Source organism: Mustela putorius, unplaced genomic scaffold (assembly GCF_011764305.1).
Source record: "Mustela putorius furo isolate JIRA1106 unplaced genomic scaffold, ASM1176430v1.1 tig00003909_pilon_pilon_pilon, whole genome shotgun sequence".
In the NCBI taxonomy this organism is placed as follows: domain Eukaryota; kingdom Metazoa; phylum Chordata; class Mammalia; order Carnivora; family Mustelidae; genus Mustela; species Mustela putorius.
Window position 1 is genome coordinate 35,757,789 of NW_025422057.1, and position 27,029 is coordinate 35,784,817.

Here is a 27,029-nt window from a genome sequence, read left to right on the forward strand (position 1 = left end):
GAAGAGTCCTCCTCCGGTCCTAGCCCACACAGCCTCTTACTCTTCAACCTCAACTTCACTGCTTTCCTTCCAGACCGGCCTCACAAAATCTCAAAGAATCATTAGGCGAAATAGGACTCTCCTCTGAGGGTGGGAGAGAGAAAGAAACTAAACGGCTTTCGGCAAAAGGAAAATAGTGGGGAAATTCATACAATGTGGAGGATTTGGGGCGTAGGAAAAGAATAAAGGAGACAAGATAGGATTGGGAGGGAGACAAACCATAAGAGACTCCTAATCTCACAAAACAAACTGAGGGTTGTGGGGGAGGGGGTGGAGGGGTGGTTGGGTTATGGACACTGGGGAAGATATATGCTATCCTGAGTGCTGAGAAGTGTGTAAACCTGGGAATTCACAGGCCTGTACCCCTGGGGCTAATGAAACATTATATGTTAACAAAAAAATTAAATATATAAAAAAATATTGTAACATTTATGACAGCGAAAATTTGGAAGCTGCCTAAATGTTAAAAAATTGGAAAGTGGTTAAATAAATTATGGCATACTTGGCACAGGCTGTATGAATAAGATAGAGTCCCTGTGCTCATAGAGGTTATATTTTCCAGCCATCAACAACAAACATGTTTCGAAAATATAGTTAACAATATGAAAAGAAAACTAATGGTGCAATATCTAGTGGAAAAACTCCAGGTAAGGAGCTGCATATATAGTAATAAAATCACAATTTAAAAAATGATATATGTAAGTTCTTATATATATATGTATATGTACATATATGTGTAAGTGTGCATATCAAACTGTTAAAAGTGATTATCTCTGGATATTGACATTACAGGTGATTTATTTATTTATTTATTTTTAAATTCTTTTATTTATTCTTATGTTTTGTTTATTATAAATATAGTTATAAATAAAATAATATTTTATTTATTTATTATTTCCTTTTTTATACTTTTCTATATTTTCAAAGTGTTAAAGATAAGTAAATTTTTAATAGTGGGTTTATAAATTATTGTTATTCTTTCCCTATAATTTCCTACATTTTAAAAATGTTAATAGAGTATATAATTGAAAAAAAGCAGCAGTTTACAGTATTTGATATCACCGTGTAGAGAGATGCAGAAGTGGCCTCGTGATTTTGTAGACTTTTGCCTCCAATAGCTCCATAGACCTCTGTGCATGTGTGTAATCTATTATGTGTTATATATATAATCTAATCGGAGTTTTACAACAGAGTGGAGTATTCCCAAAGCGTAAACAACTTGCATATGTTAACTTTGCCTATGCCACCATGGACTTTAATGAAATTGAGCTTACTTCCCCTTCAAAATACAAGTTTCATCAGATGGCTTTTAAGCAAGCAAATTCATATCTTTAAAATATGGAGATGAAATTATTAATAGCACTGGGCAATTCTGTTCAAATTTATTTAGAAATTTTGCTATGCTTTCCTCTTGCCAACATGGAAATCTATAGAGATATTAAAATGCAATTTACATTGTACTTAAAGAAAATGACTTTTGCTTAATACAATACAGAGCCATTGAATGCTAACCCTATGACATGTGTGTCTCCTTGAACTACCAAATATCATTGAGAGGAGTGAGTGAATTATCGTAGGTGATTTTAATTTAGATTACTAAAACATTTCCATAGACATAGAAGTCTGAGTTGATTAAACTTTAAACTTATCTGATTATAGCACTTATTATATTATGGTTGAAGTTACAGGAAAGTACTTCAATTGATTGGATAATTATGAATAAATAGGGAAGGATATGACTTAGAAAATTTGTTTCAATTATTTAAGTGATTGCTATATGAAGGAAATTAAGAAACTGAAATTGTCTTAACACTGTATCAAATTGCCAGGCAGAAGCTCTGACCAGGAATAACTTCACAGTGTCTATAATGCCATCTGTTTAGACATAGGTCTTAATTATGTTCTTAGTTTACAGTTTACTTAGTTTAAGAGATAAAAAGATAAGAATAAAAATATGAAAATTCAACCAATAGAAGCATTTCACCAATTGGCTATTCATCTCTAGCTCATTTCCTCAGTGGTTTTTAGAGAAGTCTCCCTACAAAAGTGTCGTTAGATGTGCTAAACAGATTTCAGAAAAGGAACCATAAAAGATATTTTTACTGGTTCATTTGGTCTCAGACTTCTAATTCCCATTGACAGAGGGAATCTTGTCTTATGATTTAAATACTCATAAGATGTTATCCTAATGAACATTTCCTTTTGCTGAAGAAGGTTGTGGCTATTAGTGGTTGGATGAATTCCCTGACACGTACCTAGGAGGAGGTGGAAAAGCAAATCAAAGGCTGCTTTTTAGATTCTAAAGCTTACCTGTCCTCCCAGTTCCCAGGACGTGTGCTACTATGCCCCATTGCATTAGACCTTGATCAACTCGGAAGACTTCTTTCAGGTTCATCAAATCTCTCTTGTCACATGAATACAGATGACAACATCACTCATTACAGTCGTATATTTGTTACAATTGATGACCCCAAATTGATGAATTATTATTAATTGAAGTCCATAGTTTACATGAGGGCTCATTCTGTGTTATATATCCCATGGGTTTGCCAAATGTGTAAGGACATGTAACCACCATTATGGTATCAGACAGAGTAGTTTCAATGCTTTAAAAATTCTCTATGCTCTACCTATTCATCCTTCCAGATCCCTGGAAACCACTGATGATTTTGCTGTCTCCATAGTTTTGCCTTTGCAAGAACGTGGTATAGTTGGAATCATGCAGTATACAGACTTATGGCTTTTTTCACTTAGCAGCATGCATTTAAGGTTTCTCCATGTCTTTTCATGGCTTGATAGCTCTTTTATTTTTAGCACTGAATAATATTCCATTTTCTGAATGTACTATAATTTATCCATTTGTGTACTGAAGGACATCTTGGTTGCTTCCAGGTTCTGGCAAATTAGGAATAAAGCTGCTATAAACATTCATGTGCAAGTTTTTGGGTGAACAAAACCACACGAAAGTTTTCCATTCCCTTGGGTAAATACCAAGGAGTGTAATTGCTGAATCACATATAGGGATATTTTTAGTTTTGTTAGAGACAGACAAATTGTCTTCCAAAGTAGCTGTACCATTTTACCTTCCCACTAGCAGTGAATGGGAGCCCTTGTTGTCCCACATACTGGCCAGCATTTGGTGTTGTCAGTGTCTTGGATTTCAGCCATTCTAATAGGTGTGTAGTGGTATCTCATTGTTTTAATTTACATTTCCCTGATGGTCTATGATATAGAGTATCTTTTTATATGCTTGTTTGTCGTTTGTGTGTCTTCTTTGACAAGGTGTCTATTAAGGTCTTTGTCCCATTTTTTTTAATTGGGTCGTTTATTTAATTATTTTTTGGTGTGGATTGTTTATTTTCTTATTAGGCACAATCTAATTTAATGTAGTTTTCAATCTTTATAAATAAAGTCTTTTACCTTGTTTCTTGCATAAATCTTCCCTGCCTTCTCAAATAAATTACCAGGTTTGTTTTGCTAATATATTAAGATTTCTTGCATTTACCTTCTTGAGTGAGGTTTGTTTTATAACTTTTCTTTTGTTGCAATGTATTTAGCAAACTTTATAGTGAAGTTACTATGACTTCATAAATTGTGTTGGATACTGTGTGTACAGTTGAAGTCTTTGTACATTCTTTGGTAATCTTGGCCTATAAAGTCAACTTTCTGGGAAACTATGATTTTTTTTGTACAGGTTTTTAATTATAGACTTAGATTTTCAAATTGTTATAGACTGTTCAGATTTACTATTTCTTCTGTATCTGTTTTTGTACATTTTATTTTCCTAGGAATTTATCTAATTCATCTCTTCTTTTTTCTTCAGCTAGTGTCTTCAAGAATCGATAAATTGTATTAGTTTTTTTAAGAACACAGGTTTTGGCCTGGTTTATATTTTCTGTTGTAAGTATTATTTCTAATTCATTAATTTCTTTTCTTCATTATCTTACATTTTCTTACTTTATTTTAATTTGCTATGTGTTTAGACTTTCTTGAGACGGATGTTTATTTCACTGAGTTTTAGTCTTATTTGCTAAGACATTTTAAAATTATACATTTGTCTCTAGTTGTTTTGTGAGTTTTGACATGCCATTTTTTTACTGAAGTATAGCTGACTCATAATGGTACATTAATTTCAGACGTTCAGCATAAAGATTGGATAAGTTTGTACATTATGCTATGCCCACCAGAAGTATAACTACCATCTGTCACCATACAACACTATCCTGTTGACTATATTCCCTATGCTGTACCTTTCATCCCTCTGACTTATTCATTCCATAACTGGAAGCCGATACCTCCCCCTCCCCTTCATCCATTTTGCCCATCCTCCTACACACCTCTCCTGGCAACCACCAGTTTGTTTTCTGTATTTATGGGTCTGGTTCTGCTTTGTCTGTTTTATTTTTTAGATTCCACGTGTAAGTGGTATCATACGGTATTTGTCTGTATCTCTCTGGTTTATTTCACTTAGCGTAATGCCCTCTAGCTCCATCCATTTTGTCACAAGTGGCAAGAGCTCATTCTTTTTTAATGGCTGAATAATATTCCATTTTATGTATATATCACATCTTTATCTATTCATCTATTGATGGGCACTTAGATTGCTTCCATAGCTTGGAATTCTAAGGGGAGCCTTTTTCCCAATTCCTTCCACAGCCAAGATCAAGAGAGTCATGTATTCTTATTGTCTCCCTCAAGGATGAAAATCCTTGGTAAGGGAAGGAGTTTCAGTTTCAATTAGAGTCTCTGACTGACTTCTCCCCTTGTTTTCACAGATTTGTTTCCAGTCTCCCTTATGTCTGTTAAATCCCAGGCTCCAAACCTCCTAGGGTTAATGGTAAGCTAACGCCTGCCTTTTAGCTCTTACATACTTCTTTCCCCACTGACTCCAGCCATGAATTAAAAAGGGTTTAAAACGATTTCATGCAGCATTTTTAAGTGTTAGGGCTGTTCCTAGAGCAGTTTCTGTACAAGTCGAGTCAACCATATTGCTGACACGGATGTCTCCCTCTCGTCAACTATAATTTGTGATTCTAAAATGACTTGATTAATGACTATTATGTTACAGTTACATTCGTTACCCTTCCCTATCTGCCTTTGCCTAGGTGTACATGAGTCCAATACATTTTGACTAAAAGGAGGGGAAATTCAGCCGTGATCTGAAAGTTTAGTACGTTGTACTCATCAAACATTTCTTTCTTTCTTTCTTTTTTCAGAATTTAAAAAAAAGATTTTATTTATTTATTAGACAGAGAGAGATCACTAGTGGGCAGAAAAGCAGGCAGAGAGAGAGGAGGAAGCACGTTCCCTGCTGAGCAGAGAGCCTGATGCGGGGCTTGATTCCAGGACCCTGAGTTCATGACCTGAGCCGAAGACAGAGGCTTTAACCCACTGAGCCACGCAGGCGCCCCCACATCAAACATTTAGGTAATTGTTAGATTCTTCCGTCACTAAGATAGATGTGCAGTGCTTTTGAGACACGGCAACAGTCTGCCTGTCCTTACTTGTGGCTATTCTTTGAGATAGAAGAATTATTCATTCATTTTGGTCTTGGCTACTCTTGTCATCGTTATTGCTGCTCTATGTTTTGTTTAAAAATACCGACCACATTTTAAAAATAGGAGGCATTATTTTAGAACTAGAGGTTAGTATAAGAGGACAGCTAAGCTATGGTGGCATGTAATTCTGATTATAATCAATTCCTTTCTTAGCATATTCTCTTGAGGATAGGATGACGTAGCAGAGAACATTAGTATGACCAGTTACACTGATATGTTGCTGAGCTTTTTATTTTGGAGCATTAGGAAAAACCTGGAAACCGAAGACTAATCTGGGGTTGTTAGGGAGCTCACTAATGATGATTTCAGTTATGATTTATTAACCCCATTTTACCCACATGGAATTTCAGACCATTACATCAGGTGATTTACCGACATATTGAGAAGTGCCATAAAGTAGGAGAAAAATAGAAGTGAACACATTAGTTCTTACGAATAATCCAAGCTTCTTCCTAGAATTTTCTTCAGGCAGTTTCTAAATAATGAGACGTGCCAAGTTTATAGTACAGGGTCCCACTGCATTCATTGTTCCACTTGTTCTACAAGTTGGAATGAAACTGACACTTGTTCATTAATGTCCATCCAAGGTTAACAAAGCACAATGAGCACTGGAACAAATTATTGTTCTAAGCTCTCATTGGCGTCCACCAATATCCTTCTAGTATGAAGATGACACACAAGAGTAATTCACCTTAAGTGAGTGGTTAGGGTTTGGGGCTTGACCTCAGTAATGAAGACAGATTTGGTCTAAACTACTCATACCTGCCAGGTGAGTAGCCCAACACCTCATCTGATGGCAATAATAAGAGTAATAATAAGCCAGCTGACGTTGCTGTAGTATTTTATAACTTACAAAGAGATTGTCTGAGGTGTCACGGTATCCCAGACAAGTTCCTTTAAGCCTTCATCAGGGATAACAGTGCCGCACATCCAGAAGCTGAAGGGATTCGAGAACTTTCAGACAGTGCAGGATGCTGTGGCAGTGCAGGTCCGATGGCCGGCTCAGCTCCTGCCTGCTTGTGCAGAGGGGCTAGCCACGTGATCTGATGCTGGGGCAAACAAGTTCCCTCTCCCTCCATCTGCTGTAAATGCCTGGAACTGTGCCCGAGTATGGTATTTCCCCACTACAGTCCAGATCCCATTAAGGTGTTACCTTCAAATGCCAAATACCACAAAAGTGTAAGTGGCCCGGAAGAGGTTTAAATCCCTTCTTTAGGAAACTGAAGCAGAGGCTCCTTCTCAAAGGAGCTTTCCCTCAGGCCATACAGTTTCCAGCTGGGCTGGAACCCAGGGATCTTGGCTTGTGGTTTCTGAGGCTTCCTGGGCTGTGACCCCATGACCAGTTAGTGAGGTCACTCTCAGTTCCCCATGTGTGGAATTTTGCGTGCGTTCCCCATGTAGTTGCCTGGGCCCCACCCTCGGTCTTCCGAGCAGGTCTCTGCAGACTTGGGAATCACCACGCTTTCTCATCCCCTGGGGCTTCATGATGCAGGAAGGAGACGAAAGGCTAAGCTCATAAGAGCACAGCCATTCCCTTTCTCAGGGAACTCATGAGTCTGTGGGGTAACCTGAAGTCTGTCAGTTAGGCTTGTATAAGAGGGGAATGTTGGAGAGGGCCGGGGATGTACTTCTTATAGAAATGTTAGTTATTTGTAAAAGGAACAGAATGAGGCTCTTGAAATGGACCCTCTACTTAGAAACAGTAACCACCACAAGTAGATCTGAGAGAAGCCCAGACAAAGGTCTGGGGGTGGGGCGATGGCGCCCCGAGGTCTCAGTCAGTTCTCCCTCCCCACAGGGTACTGATCTCCTGCACGGCTCCTTGGACTTCTGCTCAGGGTCAGTCCCAGTTAGTCATATTGTTGGGAACTGCCTTTGGTCCCTTTCTAAGCCTCTGTGGTTGGGGCTATTTGTAGCTTGGCCCTGGATTTCCTAGCACCTTTTCCACAAAGGCCGTCACAGAAGGAACTGGTAGTTTATCACTTAGTACAGCCTTTATTACCACAGAATTTCCCAGTACTGTTAAAAAATGGTTCCTCTTTCTTCTAACTAAAGGATCTTTTTTTTTTTCCCCCTTAAAGAGACTGGATTGTGTTCTAACTATATAAAGCCTTCAAATTAAGTAGAAAACTTTCTTAAAAGCATTGTTTACAGACGAGAGAGAGCCCTTTGGGGACAGAAGTTTTATACGACTTGTCTCATCCCCTTGGGATCGATGCCGAACACGTGACTTAGTGAGCATTTGTGAATTGTAGTTGTCCTTGCGCGGGTGATCCTTTGGTTCCTAACACTGAGGACTGGGTGAATTTACGCTGAGGGGACTTTAATGAAAATTTGATCTAACCTTTATAATATTTTATAAGTGAGGAAAGGAAGGCCAAGCATGAGACGGCAGAATAAAGGTGGATTAGGTGCCTATGAATAGACGGGGGGGGGGGCATCCAGGTGGGAAGAGGAGGGGGTAGGTTACCTTTCAAGGTCTTTGTGATTCTCTGATGAGCCAACCTCCCAGGCTTGCTTCTCTGGGGTCCGTAGGCCCACAAGATGCTGGTTCTCAGATTCTTGGGTTTTAAATCCAGGTGATCTATCACTTTTCTGAGCCCCTTAATTCGATCTCCTGTTTCACAAACAAGTGATATAGAGAAGGGGAGGGCCCTTGATTTAGAAGGGCAGCAATCCTCCGCAGGTTCGTTGACTTACTTTATCTTTTAAAGAGAGGAGGTTGAGGTTTTAGCTAATAGTGGTATCGTTTCTCCTTGACAGAGAAAGGTGCCTCATTTCAATTTATCTTGGGTCTCAGTGATAGTGTGTGTGTGTGTATGTGTGTGTACATATATAAAATAGATGTTTGTATATATAATAGATGTGTGTATCTATATGTATGTGTGTATGGTAGATGGTGGTTGTATGTATGTGTGTACTAAAAGTGTCTGTCTGTCCCTAGAGTTGTCGTTGTTACCTAATTTTATGGCATTTGTGTCTCCTGGAATCTTAGCTAAGGATTCCTTGCTCTAGATTTCAATCTGACCCCCTACCATGACTCTTCAGGCAAGAACAATGGTGGGTACAGTTCGATTGGAGACCAGGGCTGACTTAGATGGGGATCTCTTATTAAGTATGCTCCAAAGGATAATTTTGACACTCCATCCTTCATTACAACATTTCATCTCTTTCTTAAAAGAACAGGGCAAACTAAGTATGTGATATCCTTTAACACCTTTTTCTGTTTCCCTTCAAATTAGTTCTGGTCTTAGAGTCAAGACTATTCCCAGTGACTGGGCACTAAGAGCTGACTTATCTGTGTGGGGTCAAGGCATTTCCTAGCTGCTCCTCTCTATTTCCTAATCACATTCCCTCAACTCTCCCCCAATTTATTTGTTCCCGCCTGGCCTTCTGGTCTCCTCCACTCCACCCTCCACTCCTTAAAAGCAAGTCCCTCCCAAGTTGTTCTACATAAAAGAACAATCCCTTACCTCCCCTTCCTCAGCACTCGAGTCTCCTTTCCTGCTCATTTATTTGGTGTCACCACTCTCTTTCTTAGTTTAATTATTGTCTAGCTGGCTCCACTGGAAACTGAAATCTATAAGGATAGGAATTTCCATACGTATTGTTTACCACTGCGTCCGTCTGTAGTCCCTAGAAGACTACTCGATGCACAGTCATTGCTGAAAAAATGTTCGTTAAATGAATGAAATGTGGGGGGAGGTGAAATACTTAAAGTCCTCCAGAAGCAAAGGAAAAAGAAGCACATAGATAGAAGCTTAGCATCTCCTCTTCTGCTGCTGCTGGCTTTTTAGCCCTCCCAGATCCCATCTTCTAAGACGTGGGACCAGAGTCTGTGTTAGACAAATAGGTTAAGGACAAAAAGGCAGAGGGCATGTTATAAGGTCTCTCATAACTGGGAAACATAAGGTTATGGCTGGGGATGATAAATAGCCCCAGAACTGTGGCTCTCCAGCTTTTTTTCTCAGCTTCTACAGTACTTATTGGCTTCATTCTTCTGGTGTCCTCACATAGCAGAGGACATGGCTTCTGGGAGCTCTCCAGTAGTATCTTTAGGGGCACCTGACTGGTTTAGTCAGTAGAACTTGGGACTCTTGATCTTGGGGTGGTGAGTTCAAGCCCCATGTTCGACATAGAGCTTAAAATTAACTAATTAATTAATTAATTAAAAAATAGTACCTTTACAACTCTCAATCAAGGGGGAAAGAAAGCATATTTTTCTCACCATCTGCATATAAAATTCTAGAAAGCAACTCCATTTAGTCTAACTTGGCCAATCTTCCAACTAGGGTCTAGAACCAGTCCAAGCTCCTCTGCTTGTGACACGACAGGCCAGTAAATCAAGAGGCAAGATGTTGGGGTAGGAAAGTGACTTTGCGTGGAAAGCCAGCACACCGAGGAGATTAGAGACTATTATCCCCAAAAACCATTTCCCCTCAGCCTGAAACTAAAGCTTCTTTAATGTCAGCAAAAAGTAGAAGTGGAAGAGGATTGAGTCAATAGGTGACTGACGTCTGTAGACGTCCAAGGAAGGTCACGTGACTTCTTTGTCCTTGGTCAGCTGATCTTTGGGTACAGGGATCTGGTCATGTTGTTCCTGTAAAATCTTAGATATAACATAGTCATATTTGTATGTACTTCCTTCTCTCCCCAAGAGAGGAAGGTTTAGGGCAAAAAAGCAGCTTTTACAAATCTTGGCTGTAAGCAAAATTCCTTCAGTGATTAACATGCCTACGTGGAGGGCCCATCAGAAGCTTCTAAGCTGTCCAGCACCAAGGGAAACAGAAGCAATATGAAGACAGACATGTTAAGTTTCTCCCCAACACAGACCTAAGCTCCAGGAAAGCAGGAACATTTTCACTTTTGCTCACTGCTGAATTTCAAGATCTTAGATTAGTGCATAGTGCAAAGAAGGTGCTCAATAATTATTGAAGGGATGAATGACTTACTGCAACAGGAGCAAGATGCTAACTGGCAGCTTTACTGTAAACAGGTGAAATGAGGCAGCTGTTGTTACCCCCACCCCCACCCCCACCAAAAATATTGAATAGATCAAGAGAGGGAAGGGTGCTGGACCGTTAGAACATTAGGTGACCACCTTGGAGTCTCAAAGTCTTTGTAGTTATTTTTTCAATCAGACATAGTAATTTTCTATTTCGATCTTAAGAGTCTCTTTCTGGGAAAGCTTTGATTTAAGGGGTTAAGGAATAAGGTTGAAAGGAACTATGGTCATCTTCTAGGTACTACCAGGGTGGGACAAACGCCATTTTTCTGGTTAAAAATTTTTGCAGAAATAAAAGGATTAAATGTGTGAAGGGACTAAAGGGTGGATACATAGGCCCACTTACATTATTTTAGAAGTTGGTTAACAATATCACACTTGATTTTTTTTTTTTAAAGATTTTATTTATCAGAGAGAGAGAGAGGGAGAGAGTAAGCACAGGCAGACAGAATGGCAGGCAGAGTCAGAGGGAGAAGCAGGCTCCCTGCCGAGCAAGGAGCCCGATGTGGGACTCGATCCCAGGACGCTGGGATCATGACCTGAGCCGAAGGCAGCTGCTTAACCAACTGAGCCACCCAGGCGTCCCTATCACACTTGATTTTTAAAAATTTAAAAGTAGAAAAGAATATGTATGGTACATTTTCATAGATTAAAAGAAGGGAATGTCCTTCATGGGCAACTCGCATCCTTTACTAAAAGTCTCTACAATTGTTTGTGTTTTTTGATCAGTGAAACTAGTTTTTCTAAAAAATCTTTCCTAAGAAAATAATAAGAAATGTGCAAAAAATTTATGTCATCACAATTATAGTTACTTGTAATAGAAAAAAAAAACCCACAACTGCTAAAAGAAAAAACAAGAATTAGCTAATCTATGGCATATCCATCTACAGAATGAGACAAAAATGTTTTAGAACACCAATAACATAGAAAATTATTCCTAATATACTATTAATTAAAAAAAGCATGACTGGAGATCATGATGTGGAGCCTGATTCCAATTTTATTAAAACAAAAAATCCTATCATTTGAACAGTATGGTTCTCTGGACATAAAGGATTAAATTATCCCTGGTGGATTTTATTTTCTTCTTTGTGCTTTTCAGTGAATTTTGAATTTGTATAGTGAAGACATATTTCTTTCGAAACAACATTAAACATAAAAAGACTTTAACATTTTTTTGTTTGTAATTTTCCCAATATTCTTTGTATATAAGGCTTAAATAGCTAAGCAATCTTATGAAGTTCTCCTAGTTATATCTGACGTGCTGAAATTTATACTGAGGCATTTGGAAATGCATGTGTCCTGTGGATCTTTTCTTTTCTCTGGCTGGAGGAATTTGGTCCTGCAGCTTTTGTTTCTACCATAAGTGCACGCGTTTCCACTTTTCAAATGATCTGCACTGAAATTCCCTGTAAGAAAAAAGTGTCTAGGAGTTATTGCAGAGAATCCACAGTAAACATTTCTGGGTGGGAACCTTTAAATGTAATAGAACATGTGGATTTGCTTTCCCTTGTATAATCTACCACCAATGGGATGCTAGCAAGCCCTGTGAACAGCTCAAGGGTGGGATCAGTGCATAGAATTAGAACAATGTGGGAGGAATGGAAAAGGTGATTTCAAGAAGACTGACTAATTAAAGGAATAGCAGAATGGTGTGAGGCAGGTGGGAAATCAGGAACATTTCTTGTTCTCATGCAAACAGGTTTGGGGGGGGGGAAAGACAGAAAATAAATAGAAGCTGAAACAAATAATCCACTGTATTACTGAAGAAGATGTATTCCTAACTCTATCTTAAGTGTGCTGAAGTGATTCCACAAGTCCAAGATGGTTTACTCTTTAATTCAAGCCAAAGAGAACACTTGATATCTACTGATCTCTCTGTGTGTGTGTGTGTTTACTGTTTTGTTCTTAAAGAAAGTACAACTTTTATTTTAGATTGTTTTGTTGATGTTAATAGTTCTGCATTTGTGTAACGAAAAGTTGACAGAAAAATATGTTGTTTGCCTTGAGAGGAACAAAGCAGTCAGGAAAAAATTATAGGGAAGGATTAATCACTCAAAAAGGAACATAGATTTAAATAAGTAAGAGATGCAACAAAAATCTTTAGGGTTTTAATCATCTTAGTTTTGCAAGAATTTACCATAGTTTCGGCAAGAAAGCTCAAACTTAAGACAGATTTGTTTAAAATAAGTTTCCTGTGGATAACTACCTTAAAGAAACAATGATATGGGAAGACTACTTTGGTCAGAATAGTTGAGAAGTTGGAAAACTTTGTAGTTCTAGTAATAGAGCAATGGTTATATGATACTTTGTCATATATTCACTGGTTTTAATAGGATAAAAATATCAAAATGGTGGTTATGAACACTCGCAGTAGCATGTAAGTACTTACACCCTAATATTAGTTAAAATGTATATGTAGATACAGGGGTACCTGGGTGGCTCAGTGGGTTAAGCTTCTGCCTTCGGCTCAGGTTGTGGTCTCGGGGTCCTGGGATCCAGCCCCGCATCAGGCTCTCTGCTCAGCAGGGAGCCTGCTTCCCCCTCTCTCTGCCTGCCTCTCTGCCTACTCGTGATCTTTCTCTCTCTGTCAAATAAATAAATACAATCTTTAAAAAAAAGTCTTTAAAAAATGTATATATAGATACGGATAGGTAGCATATTAAAAAAAAATTAATGGAAAGGAACACTCCAGTATATGCTTCCATGCCATTATTTTCATTTTCATATGCATGCTAATAATATCACTTAGGATAGGGATGTTTTAATCTTCATTTTCCAAAATTTCTATACTGTGATTATATGAAAAATAAATTTTAGGGGCCTGTGGGTGGCTCAGTGATTGAGCGTCTGCCTTTAGCTCAGGTCATGATCCTAGGGTCCTAGGATTGAGTCCTGCATTGGGCTTCAAGCTCAGTGGCAAGCCTCCATCTCCGTCTCTCACTCCCCGTGCTTGTGTTCCTTTTTTGCTGTCTCTCTCTCTCTGTCAAGTAAATAAATAAAATCTTTTTTAAAAAATGAATAAATTAAAAAAAAAATTCATTCATGTTCAGAACACCTGGATAACTTGCTCAGTCAGTTGAGTGTTCAACTCTTGATCTCAGCTCAGGTCATGATCTCTGAGTCATGGGATTAAACCCTGTGTCAGGCTCCACACTGAGCATGGGGCCTACTTGGGAATCTCTCTCCCTCTCCCTGTGCCCCTCCATTCCCCAACACCCAAAAAAATTCACTCATGCTCATCCCAAGATTTAAAAAAAAAGAAAGAAAAAAAAAACCGCACAAACTACTCTGAGTCAGCTCTCTCCAAGAATCCTTCTAAGAGTAAGCTGACCTCATGTTAATTTTGTTATTTTATAAAACATGACATAAAGTATAAAGTTCATTATATTTTTGCATTGGTGTGGGATATATTGTTCCCCAGGAGTCTATGTATCTTTCGAGGCACAGATAATTCTTCTATTTAGGATTAGAGAGGTAATGCATTTGGAAATTATTTTTTAAAAAATACTCTTGAAATAGAAGCTAATATTATCATCTATATCTCTATTATCCATGGCATAGGGCTGTGAATACAAAAGATATATGCTTATAAATGCATATTAAATAGATCAGTGAACTCCTAAGGACCAGTGGCACCTGAGTCAAAAGATGGTCTTCCATTACTGCTTAAAGACTGCATAGCTGTAAGTGAGAATCACATTAAAAGTTGTCTGTAGGGGGATACAGGTATCTCCCCACATCCAAATTTATATCTGGTTTAAATTGAATTCAAAGGAATATCAAAGGAAACTTGTATTGAAACACAAGGACTCAAAAGGCAGTTTAAGAGCACCAAGGAAGGCTCTAGCGGTAGATCTGCTCACCTAGGTCGGGAGATCGGAGGGGAAGTGTAGTGTGGGCTCAGAGGAGCCTCAGTTCTGTAATTATTTTTATTTAGCAGTACCTGGAAGAGCAAAGTCTTCCACAGGCCAGACCCCTGAGGAAATGGCCAGGTCCACCTTCGGGGGCTCTCCCTGCTCACCAGCAAAGGCTGCAACCAAGAGTCCTCAGTCTGCTAAGAGTAGGATTGGGGTAACTACCTGGATAAGTCAGATCTTAATTTTTGTTCATTTGTTTAGGATAGAGATCTTCCCGCCTTGATAGGATTTACTGGACTATTTGAAAACTGTGTCAGCTGGGTGAGGCTGAGACACCAGCTGGCCTATCTGAAAAACGTAGTTTAATTAGTGAGTAAAAGCATACTTCACCTTAAGGGGTTACAAAAATCAAATATTTGTTGCAGAAATGACCCTTTGTCAATAGATATGAAGCCACATTTCCCCTTAGTTTTTTTTTTTTTTTTTTTTAATTTCAATATTGTTTTGAGAAGGAGAGGGCCTTCGAGTGGGAGAAGGGGCAGGTCAGTGGGAGAGAGAATTTCAAGCAGACTCCCCACTGAGCTCTGCAGCTGGCTGGGGGAGAGGGGCTCAATCTCAGGATCCTGAGATCATGACCTGAGCTGAAATCAAGAGTCAGATGCTCAACCCACTGAGCCGCCCAGGCGCCCCACATTTCCCCCTTAGTAACCAAATTCACTGCCTGTAGAAATTCCAGAATACTTATGTGTTCTCTGGGATTCCCCGGGAAATGCTCGTAGTACAGAAATCGGTCAGAGTTGTTGCCACTTCAGCCACCTAACTGCTGCTCTCTGTCCTCTGCCAGGTCATTTCCTGCCGACTCCTCTGAATCCCACTGTTTCCATGGATCTTGTCCATCTGTAGCTGGATGCCTCTTGACTATTCTTCTCTAGGTGGGCACAGTCACGTCTCTTAATCCCTCCATAATTGCCTGTTAGATGGTCTGAAGCTTTATAAAGGTCTGGGGGTTTCGAAAGGAATAATAAGAAAGAGAATGCAAAAAGAATTTTAGTTACGGGAGCCTTCAAAGCCCCTCCATGAGCTCATCCACAGGTATGTCTCTTTCCCCAACCCCCCTTCCAGTGAAGCCCCCAGCTTGCTGCTTAACCAACCCCGGGGCCATGCTCTCAAGCACATCTTTTTTTACTCCCCAAACCTAAAGCACCCCAAAATCCATGTTTCCCCATCTCCTTCAAGGAGAGTAGGAATATTCATTCCCTAAAAGAGAAGAGGCCACAGGAATAAGGTTTTTGTGGTGTCTCTCTTGATCAGATGGGGCCCCCAAGGTGGGAGCGACCCACCCAGTTGGGTGCAAGCCAGGGAGTAGCAGGGTCAGTGAAAGGACTCACCCAAGGCAGAACAAAGGAGATACAAGTTTATTGACTACACTGCAAGGGAACAGTGGGCAGGACAGCAAACGAGAGACTGTCTGTGAAGAGGGGGTGGTGTCTGTGAAGAGGGGCCATAGTTACAAGCAGACTGAAGGAATATGGGGAATGTATGGAATTTTCCCTTTTTGGTAATCTGAGGAACTGTGCCTGGTTGTAATCGGTTAGGGCCTGTGGCCATTTCAAGGTGAGTCGCTTCATGAGCCTGTTTGCGTTTCGCTCTGTGGTCGCTGTGGGCCCTTTAACCTTGGTCAAGTTTCCATGGCTCCAGACTGTTTCCTTAAAAGCAGCCTAAAATTTTCTCTGACGGCTCTAGAATACATCAGAACTCTGAAGTTTAACAGCATACCTTTTCCTAATTCAGGGTGTTTCACTGTCTATGACACCAATTGTGTCATAAAGTGCCCAGGCCCAGGATGGACTGCCAATCTCAGCCTGTCCTTGTTTACGATCTCTGTGGCCTGGGAGAGTGAGGGGACATCAGGACCCCACACAGCCCCCTCTCTGAGGCTGGCTCTTCCATCCCATCTCTGTGCCACGTGTGCTCGTGTATATGAGTGGGACGTTAAAATGCCACACTTAGGAAGGAACATTTCTCTGTTGGCTATATAAACTATAGAAACCTAGATCTCTCTCTTTTTTTTTTTTTTAAAGATTTTATTTATTTATTTTTCAGAGAGAGAGTGAGCACAGGCAGACAGAGAGGCAGGCAGAGGCAGAGGGAGAAGCAGGCTCCCTGCTGAGCAAGGAGCCTGACGTGGGACTTGATCCCAGGACGCTGGGATCATGACCTGAACCGAAGGCAGCTGCTTAACCAACTGAGCCACCCAGGCGTCCCCCTAGATCTCTTTTTAAAAAAATCTACCCCATTTACATTTCTAAATAGAACCTTTGGCTTCAAATGGAACAGAGTGTATGTGGGTTTACATTCTAGTTGTTCTCTCGCAGCTATGGGTGAATATCGCCTAACCCTGGACCCTCTCAAGTGGTTTTTCACAGAACAGGGGCATTGAGCCCTCAAAGCAAACCCAAGCCACCATCCTGGAAGAGAGAATCTGCCTGCAACTTTTCTAGCTTGAAAATAAAACATATTAAAGAAAAGCTAGGAAGAAAGACTAGCCCTACCAGATATTGAAATGCATAATAAAGTTAGAGTAATTAAATCAGCTTATAATCAAGGTAGAAGTAGCAAATCAATAAAACAGATTAGACTCTAGAAATAACCTGCATATGTTTTGAATTTGACATGTAGGTTAGTATTTGGAATTAAAACACCAAAATTAGATTATGTAATAAATTGTATTTGGGAATAATATATAGTCGGTTCTTTACCTCATGCCTTACACCAAAATAAATTCCAAGAGATTAAAACATTTACACTGAAAGAATTAAGTAATAATAGTGTTGGAAGAAAATACTAGTAATTTAAAAAAGAATTTGGAGTGGGGTAGCACTTGGGGTCTGACATAAAATCCAGATGTTATGTTATGTTTTAAAAAATTTGGAAACTGGGGCACCTGGGTGGCTCAGTGGGTTAAGCCGCTGCCTTCGGCTCAGGTCATGATCTCAGGGTCCTGGGATCGAGTCCTGCGTCGGGCTCTCTGCTCAGCAGGGAGCCTGCTTCCCTCTCTCTCTCTGCCTGCCTCTCCGACTACTTGTGATTTCTCTCTGTCAAATAAATAAATAAAATCTTAAAAAAAAAATTTGGAAACTTAAGTATTATAATCATACTGTAAACCAAGTATGAACAATTCAAAGGATGAAGTAGGAAAAAAATGTGGATATATATGATAAAGACATAATAATTTCATAGATATATGGATATGTTCTTAAGAAAATGACTGAAGGACATGAATAAGAAATTCATGAAGGAAATGTGTTTCTGGGTATGTATCTGTGTTTGTGCAAATAGGGCATTATAAATGCACACTGAGGATTTATAATGAGTGGGTATATTCCCAATTTTCTTCATAATTAAAGAAATGAAAATTTAGTTAGACGATAAAATACAACTTTCAGCTACTGATGAATACTGTGTGTTGGCAAGGATGTGGAAAAGCCAACATTTGACTTTCCATTATTGTTGTTGAGAGAGCAATATGATTTCATCTGTCTAAATTTACAACGTGCATACTTTTTAAGCCAAGGATTCCACTTCTAAGATATGCTTGCTCAGGTTCACAAAGATATATATACAAATAATTTAACTGCAGCATGGTTTGTAATAACAAGCAACTGGAAGTTACCTAATGACCACTAAAGAGAGGACTCATTAAATTATGGTCTGCCCAAACAATATTCAGTTCTTATGAAGAATAAATTAGATCTGAGTAGATTTGCTGAGTATACGGACATGGAAAAATGTCCAAATATATTAAGTTAAAAAAGCAAGTGATGAAACAGTACGCTCTGTGTGATTCCCTGTGAATATTTTTAAAAGTATTATATACAGATTCAATTGCATATGCATAAATCACTTCTTGAAGGATATAAGATAAACGGTGCAGTGTGGTTACTTGTGGCCAGGGCACCTCGTGGGGGGTATGCGGGAGAGGAATTTTACTTTTCACAGCATACTACTCTGCATAAGGGAAGATTTTATTCTGACTATGTAATATTTTTACAATAGATATCCAATGTAATCTTGGGGAGCAATCTTGGCTAGGGCAGCAAATTATATGTGGGAGATGTAGGTGTTTGTGTTTTTGCCTTGGAGGCTGAGGAAGCCAGATGGGGTAAGGAGCACACGTGATCATTCCGGAAAGGACTTCTTTACCCCTTGCGGTCCTAAGGAATGCAGTGTCACTGAGCACCTTTGGTCTGCCCTGTGGGGAAATGGAAAAGTCGCCAAGGAAAGTCATTCCCATCTTTCCTCCTCCCTTCCTTTCCCTCACCACAGCCCTGCCCTGCTGTGGTGTGGTGCAGAGGGTGCCCCCTGGTACAGCTCTCCCTCTCCGGGCTCCATGGGGACCACCCTGGGTTTGGCACCAGCCTGTCACTCTACCCCACATCACATACGCCCCCCCCCCCTTTAAATAAGGAGATGGTACAGGAGAGTAGCCATTTTAACGGAGGAGACTCAGCCAGACTTCCTCTGCTAGGCTCCAGCATTAAGGTTCTGGAACAGAAAGAACAGAAATGTCTAATTACTATCAATGTGCTTGTGCATTAGAAAACATTAGAGTCGCTTAATGGCAACAGCTTGTGAGCTGCTCAGGGCGTATTAGGAAAAGCGCAAAGTCTTTGATGTAGCCTGCGCTTGTTATCACTGTGGAAAGAACTCTGGAGTTTGATGACTCTTGAGTGTTTTTGTCATTCCTCTTTCCCCTTTCTTCTCTGGGAAACCAGACATCATCCTTACAGCTCAGTTTTTGTAACTGCCTGAGGAGATGGCTGCTGTGTACTCTCTCAACTTTATTTCCTTTTCTTCTGTACCCGAAGCAGCCTTTAGACTCCAGTCAACGGTGTGGAAGTGACAGGATTCTCAGGACAGGATGGGAGGCCAAGGACCTGGAGAGTTGCATTATCAGTAGGTCACTGCCCTCCAGGAAAAGCGGGATAGACATTCGGTTTGACTTCGCCGGAGAGGAGGGCACTGTGCGCTCACTGGACACACAGGGTAGCTGCCTCTTGCCCGCACGTTTTCTCGGTCCAGGATATGTTCTTGAGAATCCACTCCCCATCGTTGCAGTAATGTGTTTGAGGTGCAGAGCTCCCAGTGGGTGGGAAAATGCTGGGGTGGATAAGCCAGATGCTGTGTGTGTTAAGAGGTGGGCTTGTGTGTGGGCTCCGGAGAGGGAAAACTGAGACCAAGTATATTAGTTCTTCTTTGGGCTCTGGTTCAGGAGGCTTCCTGCTGCAGATGGCTTGTTGGGAAAGAGTAAATTCTTAGTCCCTCTCCATGTGATGCTGGGATACACCTGCATGGTCACACGGTAGAGTGGGTGTGTGCACGCGTGCGTGTGTGTACGTGTGTGAGTGAGAGAGGAACAGATGGGGAAAGAACGTGATAGAACTAGAGATACTCTGAGAAAGATAGAGGTCTAGGCTATATGTGAATAGATTCAGACAGGTGAATTTTTGCCATATATTTGTCAGGTAAGAGCTTATATTTTTTGCGAACTCTATGAATTAGGGTCTAAGCTAACTTCTGATAAAGTTGTGTATATTTGTTTCTGGAATCAAAGAGTGTTCTCCAAACCATCTTACTGGTAATTGTGCTATTCTTGGTGACAGTAGTGTTAGAGCCAAGGAATTCACAACATCTGCCTCCCACCTATCCAGCCCCATCTCCCATCCTCCCTGGAATTTTCTCTGGGAAAGCATACCCAAATGGAGCTCATGAAGAGTAAATGGCCAAAACCACATGTTCGGCAGTTGGTTTCGGGCTTGAGGTCTCCGTCCATAGATCTCCAGTAGAATCAACAGGACTGTATGAGCCCAGTGTTTCAGTTCCCTCCCAGCTAGTCACCCCCAGTCCATCAGCTGCCAGCTTCCCAGGAACGGAAGGACAGGGAGAGACAGAAAAACAGACTATGGGAAAAATGCAGTTTTTTCCATCCCGGTGCCTGAGATGGCCTCAAAGCTGCATCTGGGGGTGTGGGCTCAGGCTTGGCTGTTGCCAGAGAAGAGGAAGTAGAGCGGCTCAGAAAACAAGCCTGGGGTCCACTTCCCACTCCAGCTGCATGCCTGAGAGCAGGAAAGGAAAGCCACTTCTAAGTGCATTCCACTCCCAAGTGAGCGTTCCCCTTACAGTGACCCTGCTTCATTGTGAAAATGGCCCTCTCTGTGTCCTGGAGTCTGACAACCAGGCCAGTTCAGACAGTCACCCCTCCCTCCAGTGGCATTTGCCATGGGAAGGGGAAGAGACCAAGAAGCCTGTGTGTAGATAAGGTGAAGGGAGTAGAAGAAGCAGCTTTTAGAATTTGAAGCTTCTGGAAAAACTTAGAAATCACCTAGTTCTATCCACACGGTTTTGAGTTGAGGGAATTTATTAAATGGAGTGAATTTTGCCAGCAGGACCAGGATTAGAGACAGCGTCTTTAGCCTGGACATTTTCAGTTATCCTAAACCACTTGTATAAGTGAGAGACACTGAGGTAAGTGCAAATCTCGGGAGACAGAGCTCAGTTTGGGAACGGGGTGCTGCTCAGGTCCACCTCCCCCGCCACCCCGGGGACCCACCATAAAAACAAATATCCCACCAACTGACAGACTCTCCCATGGTTTAATAATCATGACATTTGCTTTTAGGTACAAATTTATTTATATATTTATATACATACATACATACATACATACATATACATATATATATATATATATATATATTTTTTTTTTTTTTTTTTTTTTCCCCTGAGCACATCACCTAGTCCTGGACATTGTAGAGAAGAACGGTTAATAAATGAAAGCTAACGATGGATATTTTTCTTTTTAGTTTGGGTTTCCAGGTCATGCCCATTGAAATATGTAAGAAACCAACTATCGCATGAAATGTGGTGGTTTTAAAAGCTTACAACCGCCTTTTCACAAACTGCTGTCCTCATGTAGCAGGCCCGTGGAGATGGAGAAGGTAGGATCTTCTCTACCTAATGACTGTTCTTCAGAATAATTTCATAAAAATAGACCTAGTGCAGCCCAATTATTTCTACTCTTGTCTGAAAAGCAAGTGAAGGGTCTGAAACTTGCCTTCAGGAACCAGTCCCGGGGGTGGAATTAGCATTGCTGTGATTCTCTCTATATTTCTGATTATGAAGCCTATTTATGAAAATACCCAGAGAAGGTTTTGGAGGAAAAGCCATGAGCTAGGAGATGATGGTGAGTGAGTAAGGAAAACTTGCTCTGTGTAAACAGTTGAGCTGCTATTGGACCCACGATACAAGCACATCAAAATCATTATAAGTGGAGACTCCAAAATTTCAGAGTTCTGTTAAAACCTGTTGATCTCTAGTTCAAGCAAGATCAAGATCTAGCTTATTCTTCATTTGAACAAGAAGTTGGGGTGCATCTTTATCTCAGTGGTATAGAGAGGCAATGAAGTTGTCCTCCTATATACATAATAGTACCTGTTGCTGTAAACTGGTCAAAAATTGTATCCCACACCCCTACTCTTTCCAATTATAAAGGTCAAGACTCTACCCTCTGCTTAAGTCAACAGTGGGGCACATGAAATGGTAGCATAAGAAATCTTAGATTTCGAATCTTGATCTGGGAGTTTAAGTTCTGAACTCACCACTTCTTAGATAAAGGACCTTGGGCAGGTTATCCCTTTTCTGATAAGGTTTCCCCATTTGGAAAAAAGGGATCTGCTTTACCAGGTCAAAGAATATGTGTGATGATTATATGAGAGAAAGTGGGCATAAAAGTGCTAGTGTAGAGGTTGGTGCCTGTTAAGCCCGGTAAATGCTGACATCCTGGCTTCTGGTATATGGTATGAATTTTAAAATATTTGCCTCATTTCCCTTCCTTTCCTCCTTGCATCCAATATTCTACCTCTTAGGATGACATTGCTAATGTGTGTAATAATCATTTTAAGCCAATTAAATGTTTTTATCTGCAACACATCTTTTATATTTTATGACTTATTTCACCAAATAAGCACACATATTTTCTGTGACTAAGGAAGATCCCTTTAGTACAGGAAGGAAAATTCCTGAGTGGAACAGGGAGTCCAGGAGGCTCTTGAATGTGTTGAGATTAGAATAACACAAGCGATTGGAATCTTCAAGATACGGAAAAGTCAAGAGTTCTTTTCATTAAAGCTATTTGGAAAGGCAGTCTGAGAATAACAAAAATGAGGATCCTTGGCCCAGTAACAAGCTAAGTATTTCTAGAAACTGCATACATTCTTTCATATAGTGACATGTATTCTCTTCATGAGCATAGCACAATTGACTTTCCAACGCCATGGTGATGAGCCCTACTCTTGCCAGGGTTTGTGTGGCACATTGCTAAAAGATATCAGAATTCTTCTCTGAGAGGGTCACTGACCTGTGGGGGACATAGACTGTTTAAAAGAAAAAACTGGTGATCATCAAATCTGAGTGTTTTTAGCAATAAAAATATTACATGAAAATGAACCTCAGAATGAAGGAGTATTCAGCATGTTTCCATTACATCCTTTCCAACCATCTCTTCAGCATTTCCTTATACCCAGGCATCCTGCTAGTACCTCTTGTATGTTGGTGCATATAATTCTTACAACAAGAAGATTTGGAGTGCATTATTACCTCGATTTCAAACACAAGGGAACAGAGGTTAAGAGATATTCAGAATGCAGCTTATTAATGGTGGAGCTCAGATATGAATGTACATCTGACCCCAAGGGTCAAATTCTTAATCATTATACTGCATGACTTTGCAGATGACTTCAAAGTACATGCTTTGGGTGGATGAACCTCTTTCCCTTCAACCAGTGATCAAATGCTGGTTTTACAGTCAGCAATTCCTGGGGCAGCTACAACAATCTTCGAAGTATAAATTTGAGCCAACATTTCCCTTTTCTGTTATGTTTTCAGATTGCAAGTCCTGCAGAAGGAATATCAGAATAAATTTGCATAAGGGTGCTATGGGTTTCCCTCAAAGCAGAATGGAACCAGACTCAGAGAACTCTGTTGTTCCAAGTCATTCACTGACCAACTTTCACTCCGTGTGTTCAGTGCCTACTCTATGCTGGGCTTCTAGGCGCTACCAACACGTTAAGTGTACAAGATAAATAAGGCTCCAGCTCTTCTTATATTCTGGGTTAGTTCTAGACCCTGAAAGCTCTAGAATTATCCCAGCTCTCCAAAGAGAAATGGCTTTCATTAGTTCGAAACACTGCAGTGGAGATGATCCAATGACTTGATTGCTTTTGTAGACTACAGTGAAATTTCCTCTTTGTTCCTTGGGTCTACAGGAATACTGAAAGTTGAAACTGGAATGTTTCTATCAACAAAACCATACTGATTGGATATTGTGTAATAAAATGTGCTCAGGCATCCCTCATCCTTTGGGTATGCTGCTCTGTTTGTATTATTGATGACCTTGGTTGGTGCTTTTGGTATTCACTGGATTCTTAAGTCATTATAACTATAAGCACAAATGGGGGCCTTCACTATTGTTTGCTCTCTCCTTGAAAAGTCAGACAAATGTGTCCAAAGGTCCTCTGCTAGACAAACATTATGATAATTATTATAGGGAGTCTTTTTTTCCAGTATCAAAAAACAACATCCCCCCCCCCAAAAAAAAAAAACAAATGGAAAACACAAACACAGGGTTTTCTGAAATCCACTTTCTCCATGAACCCTCAGGTAACTTGCTGACCATTTCTTTCTTTATCTCCAAGGCCAGGAAGAGGAGGACAGTCAACATTAAACTTCTCTTCCAAGAAACAGTTGGAATAGAGTAGTTCAGCTCAGGGATTCTGAAGCTGGAAGGCTTGGATCCAAATATTTGCCTCTGCCTCTAACTAGCTGTGTGACTTTGGTTAGTCGCTTAACTTCTCTGTGCTTCAGGGTTCTCATGTGTAAAACATGGATGATAAGAATAGTACCCATTTCATCATTTCCCTGTGAAGGTAAATGAGTAAAAACATGGAAAGCATTTAGCATGGTGCCTGGCCAGAGATGAGTGTTCAACCAATGTTAGCTGCCATTGACCTTGGGGCTTCTTGGGCTGAGATGCCTTTGATCAGCCTGACTTATTTCTGTGTCCTCTCAGACTTGTACCTGTGGGTCCCTACAGTAAGACATGCACTTAAGATTAGTCTGAGAATTCTCTGACTGGCTCTGTTTCTTAAACCTACAGGGAATTTTCTGTGAGAATCTCCCATCCCTAGGTTCGAGGGCGGATGGGGATGCAGGAAGGGACAGAAATGATATACGCTGTTTCTTGTTTCCAGCACTAAATGGGCGGTTGTTTTTCCAGATCCTTAAATAAATGAGCTTTATTATTTGGGGAGCAAAGTCTGGAACTAAAACATAACCTAAGGAGCTATAAAATTTCCGTGTTGTACACAGCGGAACCAGAGGCCATTTGTTACCTTGAATTTGCCTCGGATTTAAAATGTGGCAAATCTTATTTTGAAGACTGAGGTCTCTGTAGGTAGGGTTTACATAAAAAGGCTCATTTAAAATGCACAAGATATTTGCACAAGGTACTAAGGCAGCAGTATGTAACTGTATTTTAAAAATGCTGCTCAGGCGCCTGGGTGGCTCAGTGGTTAAGCAATGGCCTTCAGCTCAGTTCAGGATCCTGGAGTCCCGGGATCGAGTCCCACATTGGGCTCCCTGCTCGGTGAGGAGTCTGCTTCTTGCTCTGACTTCTCCCCTCACATGCTCTCTCTCTCAAATAAAACAAAATAAAATAAAATCTTTAAAACAAAACAAAGCAAAAAAGCAAAAAAACCTGCTGCTCTTTTTAAATGCTCAGTAAGGCCCTAGAAAGGAATCGTCCTTGCTAAGCACAAGTTAGCCGGAGACATTCCAGTGTCAAAGCAAGGAGCTCTGCAGGCAAGGCGAGGATGGCTGTTTGAAGGAACCAGAGACATGGTTCCCTAATAAGTTTTGCAGCAGCAAGTTGCTAGTGGCTAGAATGACCATTCTGGGGACTCAGGGGGATTTCAGGAGTCTCCGTCCTTCTGATTCTGATGCAGAAAGAGAAAGAATATGATATCACCATAGATAACATGATCCCCATGGACAGATAGTGGTTTGCTTTACCCACGGCAAGAATATTTAGTGAGAACTGGCCTCCCTTGAACTCTGTCAGCAGGAGGAGGCACCATGTGTTATAACACACAAGCTGCTAATAGCGAGGAGGGGAGGCCTGGGCTAAGACAACCAGGTTTTGTTTGTTTGTTTGATTTTCTTAGTTTGAGGAAATGAAAAATTTTCTAAGCTAAGTTTTTGTTTATTTGTTTGTTTTGTTTTAAGATTTTATTTATTTCTTTGATAGACAGAGATCACAAGTAGGCAGAGAGGCAGGCAGAGAGAGAGGAGGGAGGAAGCAGGCTCCCCACTAAGCAGAGAGCCCGATGGGGGGCTGGATCCCAGGACCCTGGGATTATGACTTAAGCCAAAGTTAGAGGCTTTAACCCACTGAGCCACACAGATGCCCCTAAGCTAAGTTTTAATTAAGTGGTGACAGAAACAAAATTTAGTGACAAGAGTACCATTCTCTCTCAAATGTTTTTATTTCAGTATCATTTCAGCATACTTCCCATGCGACCAAAAGTTACTTTTCTTTCAATGCCTTAGTTTCCTAATAGGTAAAGTGAGATTACAATGGCATGTCTTGCATGGGGTTTTTATCAGGATTATATGAACTGATAAATGCAAAATGCTTAGAAGAGTACCTGCTTGCTCCCAGTAAGTGGTCTAGTAGAGCTGATCTTTGAAAAATGTGGGGGTTAGAAGCACTGATCCCTGAGCTTCCAAAAATCCACTGTAACCTTGACTCCCCCCAAAACTTAACTACTGATATCCTACTGTGGACAGGAGGCCTTACCTATAACATCATTCATCGAGGAGCACAGTTTTGTCTGTTACATTTATTAAATGCTGTATTCTTAAATAAAATAAGCTAGAGAAAAGAAATTGTTAAGGGAATCACAAGGAAGAAAAATACATTTTCATCGAAAAAAATCTGCGTCTAAGTGGACTGCCTAGTACAAACCCATGCTGTTCCAAGGCCAACGGTATCTGCTTTTATTTCCATTATACACTTATGCTTCATGAGTACTGTGTTATTATTCTAATAGTTTCTCTGGTGGGAAAAACCATCAAGAAGCATGGACAAATGCTTCATCTCATTTTCCTCAGCAACTTATGCTAAATGAGAACTTCTTGGTCTGGTCAACACACCCAGAGCCAACTTGGGTCTTTAAGGAAGGGAATAGTCTGTGTAGAGCTGATCTTTTATTTTTAAACCTATTAAGTGATAGCAAACATCTTTCATACACAAAGAAAAACCCTAGCTGAATGACTTGTTTCATTTATCAGTATCACTAATCCCCACAAGGGACATGAGAAAACCATTTTAGGCTATTATAGATACTACCTGGAATTTTAGATGAGAGTCTGAACTTTAGAAATTCAGCAGCACAATAAGGATACATGAAAAGCGTGCCTCTCCTGGATCTATAATAATTCTCTACTTAT

General features: G+C 40.3%; 1 non-coding gene across 1 annotated transcript in view; it reads left to right on the top strand.

Annotated features, from left to right (window-relative positions):
• Positions 1–3,295: 3,295 nt before the first annotated feature.
• Positions 3,296–27,029, top strand: part of LOC101675184 — a 43,320-nt gene continuing 19,586 nt past the window's right edge. Inside the window, exons 1-4 of the transcript XR_006603212.1 lie at positions 3,296–3,939; positions 4,815–4,876; positions 15,307–15,394; positions 21,326–21,460. This is a non-coding gene — a transcript (uncharacterized LOC101675184). The remainder of the gene's footprint in view (positions 3,940–4,814; positions 4,877–15,306; positions 15,395–21,325; positions 21,461–27,029) is intronic.